The sequence below is a fragment of the Oncorhynchus clarkii genome, chromosome 9, assembly GCF_045791955.1.
Source record: "Oncorhynchus clarkii lewisi isolate Uvic-CL-2024 chromosome 9, UVic_Ocla_1.0, whole genome shotgun sequence".
Taxonomy (NCBI): Eukaryota; Metazoa; Chordata; class Actinopteri; order Salmoniformes; family Salmonidae; genus Oncorhynchus; species Oncorhynchus clarkii.
In genome coordinates this window covers 5277718-5282717 of record NC_092155.1, presented here as the reverse complement: position 1 = coordinate 5282717, position 5000 = coordinate 5277718, and the positions used below count along the sequence as shown (strand labels likewise).

Here is a 5000-nt window from a genome sequence, read left to right as displayed (position 1 = left end):
AGGGACTCCTAAGAAACAACCAGCAAACCAGACTGTCGTCTTGTGAAACATTGGATGTAAAGAATCTAGCTTGCCTTGCTGATATTTGCCGTGCAATGCAGCTGTAGTAACGTAGCAAGCTAACTATTTTCTTGCTTATTGTGCAGTGGAGGATATAACTACCTGTATGCCTTCGGATGTGTATCTAGCTATCTAGCCGATCTGTGTATTGACCCAAACGTTTGGTATACATATTAGTTCAGAACCTAGCTATGAACCTCAGCTATCATAGCCAGTTGTATCAACTTCAAAACAGTGTGAATGACATTAATGAAGCCTATGGATTGAGTAGAATATAATATAACTTTGTGCCAAGGATGTAAGTCGTATATACATGTAGTTATTACCATGGTCCCCTGTACATTTGAATATATACACTGATCATGTACTCTACCATGGCAAATAAAGGTGCGGTTCAGGTATGAATGTCTTTTAGATGCTTTTTCAGTCATATCCAATGCCAGGAGCATCAAATTCCAGTCTTTGAGTGACTCTGTGTCTGCATGTATGTATTACAATTATACACTTCAACAGGGTTTATCACTCCTGGTCCTGGGACATCAATGGTTACACATTGTAACTAATGGACTGGAAACATGATTTAACTAGTTAAAGGCTGATTTCTCATTCATATATTGATAAAAAAAGCACACTACACTTGTTTTTTTATTTACTAATTTTCTCTAAAGCCGGTTAAATCTCAATATCTAACTTCCTTCATCTGCATTGATCTGCTATATTCAATTAAACTTTATTTGTCACATGTGCCGAATACAACAACACCTTTCAGTGAAAATAAGAATTTATTCTTGACTGACTTTCCAAGTTAAATAAAGGTTCAAAATATTTTAAAAAATCAACAATGCAGTTCCAAGAAATAGAGTTCAGAAAAGATTTACTAAATAAACTAGTAAAAACACAACACAAGAAAATTACACAACAATAACGATGCTATATACAGGAGGTACCAGTACAGAGTCAATGTGGAGACTATATACAGGAGGTACCAGTACAGAGTCAATGTGGAGACTATATACAGGGTATTACGGTACAGAGTCAATGTGGAGGCTATATACAGGGGGTACTGGTACAGAGTCAATGTGGAGGAAATATACAGGGTATTACGGTACAGAGTCAATGTGGAGGCTATATACAGGTTATTACGGTACAGAGTCAATGTGGAGGCTATATACAGGGGGTACCGGTACAGAGTCAATGTGGAGGCTATATACAGGAGGTACCAGTACAGAGTCAATGTGGAGACTATATACAGGGTATTACGGTACAGAGTCAATGTGGAGGCTATATACAGGGGGTACCGGTACAGAGTCAATGTGGAGGCTATATACAGGGTATTACGGTACAGAGTCAATGTGGAGGCTATATAGAGGGGGTACCGGTACAGAGTCAATGTGGAGACTATATACAGGGTATTACGGTACAGAGGCCATGTGGAGACTATATACAGGGGGTACCGGTACAGAGTCAATGTGGAGGCTATATACAGGGTATTACGGTACAGAGTCAATGTGGAGGCTATATACAGGGGGTACTGGTATCGAGTCAATGTGGAGGCTATATACAGGGGGTACTGGTACCGAGTCAATGTGGAGGTTATATACAGGGGGTACTGGTACCGAGTCAATGTGGAGGCTATATACAGGGGGTACTGGTACAGAGTCAATGTGGAGGCTATATACAAGGGGTACCGGTACAGAGTCAATGTTGAGGCTATATACAGGGTATTATGGTACAGAGTCAATGTGGAGGCTATATACAGGGGGTACCGGTACAGAGTCAATGTGGAGACTATATACAGGGTATTACGGTACAGAGTCAATGTGGAGGTTATATACAGGGTGTACCGGTACAGAGTCAATGTGGAGACTATATACAGGGTATTACGGTACAGAGGCCATGTGGAGACTATATACAGGGGGTACCGGTACAGAGTCAATGTGGAGGCTATATACAGGGTATTACGGTACAGAGTCAATGTGGAGACTATATACAGGGGGTACTGGTACCGAGTCAATGTGGAGGTTATATACAGGGGGTACTGGTACCGAGTCAATGTGGAGGCTATATACAGGGGGTACCGGTACCGAGTCAATGTGCGGGGGCACAGGTTAGTCGAGAGAATTCGTAAAGTGACTATGCATCGATAATAAACAGCGAGCAGCAGCAGTGTACAAAACATGATAGGTGTAGTATTTAATCAAATCAGAGATTTCATTTCAACCAGTCGAGAATGCAGGAAATAGGAAACCGCACACTGCTCTTGATCGTATCACTGATCTTAAATAAGCTTGACGTATCGGCCTCACGGCCTTCGTCAGAGCTTTTGTGACCAGTAGAGAATGTGAAACGCTTCATTGAAAGAAGTTCATTGTCCAAGTGTTATAAATATATAATTCATGCATTATAAATATTATAATTGTAATATTATATTATAAATACAAGTTCAATCTGTACTTCAATGCACATCTGGTGTGCATTATAACAACAGAGGAAGAAAGAGGAGGTGGGGAAAGAGGTGTAAAAGACAGAAGAGGAAGAAAGAGGAGGTGGAGAGAGAGTTTTTAAAAATGTATTATACCTTTATTTAACTAGGCAAGTCAGTTAAGAACAAATTCTTATTTTCAATGACGGCCTAGGAACAGTGGGTTAAAAGAGCCATCTTAAAAGAGCCTTTGGTTGTACATACTGCCTGTTCAGGGGCAGAACGACAGATTTGTACCTTGTCAGCTCGGGGGTTTGAACTTGCAACCTTTTGGTTACTAGTCCAATGCTCTAACCCCTAGGCTACCCTGCCGTATAGAAGGCATAAAAGGAAAGAGGTGAAACAGAGGAGCAGGGAAGACAGCATATGATTAATGAATCACAGTGCTACCCTAATATTCTCCCAGTTCATCACAATTACATCATAGGTTCTCTAGTGGTGTCTCCTAACCAGCCTTGGGCTCCCAGTCGGCCCGAAGGTTATCTTAAGAGCTGGTGAGGTGGCGATGAGGGGACTATGTGTTGGCCTCCACTCTCACATCAAAACATACCTGCAGACGAGAGACAGGTGGATAGAGAGAGAGCACGTTTAAGCCTTAAGTGGTTTGTTTGTTTTATTCTAACACTGTCAAGTCATCATAATCATCAGGAGGTGAAGTGCAAAACTGACCTGGGATCATTAACTCTGGGACTACTACATCTCTCTCTGTATTTCAATGTAAAGCATTTCTTTAATAATACTTCCTGTATAATATAAACTGACCTGGGATCATTAACTCTGGGACTACTACATCTCTTTAATAATACTTCCTGTATAATATAAACTGACCTGGGATCATTAACTCTGGGACTACTGCATCTCTTTAATAATACTTCCTGTATAATATAAACTGACCTGGGATCATTAACTCTGGGACTACTACATCTCTTTCATAATACTTCCTGTATAATATAAACTGACCTGGGATCATTAACTCTGGGACTACTACATCTCTTTAATAATACTTCCTGTATAATATAAACTGACCTGGGATCATTAACTCTGGGACTACTACGTCTCTTTAATAATACTTCCTGTATAATATAAACTGACCTGGGATCATTAACTCTGGGACTACTGCATCTCTTTAATAATACTTCCTGTATAATATAAACTGACCTGGGATCATTAACTCTGGGACTACTACATCTCTTTAATAATACTTCCTGTATAATATAAACTGACCTGGGATCATTAACTCTGGGACGACTACGTCTCTTTAATAATACCTCCTGTATAATATAAACTGACCTGGGACCATTAACTCTGGGACTACTGCATCTCTTTAATAATACTTCCTGTATAATATAAACTGACCTGGGATCATTAACTCTGGGACTACTACATCTCTTTAATAATACTTCCTGTATAATATAAACTGACCTGGGATCATTAACTCTGGGACTACTACATCTCTTTAATAATACTTCCTGTATAATATAAACTGACCTGGGATCATTAACTCTGGGACTACTGCATCTCTTTAATAATACTTCCTGTATAATATAAACTGACCTGGGATCATTAACTCTGGGACTACTGCATCTCTTTAATAATACTTCCTGTATAATATAAACTGACCTGGGATCATTAACTCTGGGACGACTACATCTCTCTCTGTATTTCAATATAAAGCATTTCTTTAGTAATATGGTGGCAGGTAGCCTAGTGGTTAGAGCATCAAAGGGAGAGTAACTGGGAATTTAATAACTGCAGTTGACATAGTTAAGGAAATGGAAGAATAAGCTTATTACAGTGTGGACACCTTCTTAAAAGAGCCTTTGGTTGTGCATAGTGTAGTCTATGCTGTTGCCAGGGAACAGCACCCTCTTAAAAGAGCCTTTGGTTGTACATAGTTGCCAGGGAACAGCACCCTCTAAAAGAGCCTTTGGTTGTGCATAGTGTAGTCTATGCTGTTGCCAGGGAACAGCACCCTCTTAAAAGAGCCTTTGGTTGTGCATAGTGTAGTCTATGCTGTTGCCAGGGAACAGCACCCTCTTAAAAGAGCCTTTGGTTGTGCATAGTGTAGTCTATGCTGTTGCCAGGGAACAGCACCCTCTTCAAATAAGTAGGAGGTGAAGATCTCCCGCAGGGAGATGCCTCCCGTGATGTGTTGAAACATCCTGCAGAGCAGCAGACCCCCTCCTCTGGTCCACGACGGCCAGCTGCAGATCTCCTGGTCCTCGTGTCCATCCTCATGATGTGATGAGGGGAATAGCTTTTGGACACAGGTAGCCTTTACACAAGCCTGAATTCCTCCCGGAAGCAGTCCCAGATGGTCACCCAACCTTGCAGTTCCCTACACTGTAACTGTAGACAATCGTTTTGAAGGAATCTCCAGTTACAAGGTTTCTGTAGGAATATGGGCCAATCAAATCGGTCAGACCACACGCACAGTTTCCTCGAGCCATAGGCTGTA

At 40.9% G+C, this 5000-nt stretch overlaps 1 protein-coding gene across 2 annotated transcripts in view; it reads left to right on the top strand.

Annotated features, from left to right (window-relative positions):
* LOC139415792 (galactose-specific lectin nattectin-like) overlaps nucleotides 1-5000 on the top strand; it is a 1187935-nt gene that overhangs the window by 208081 nt on the left and 974854 nt on the right. The gene's annotated exons all lie outside the window — the stretch shown is intronic.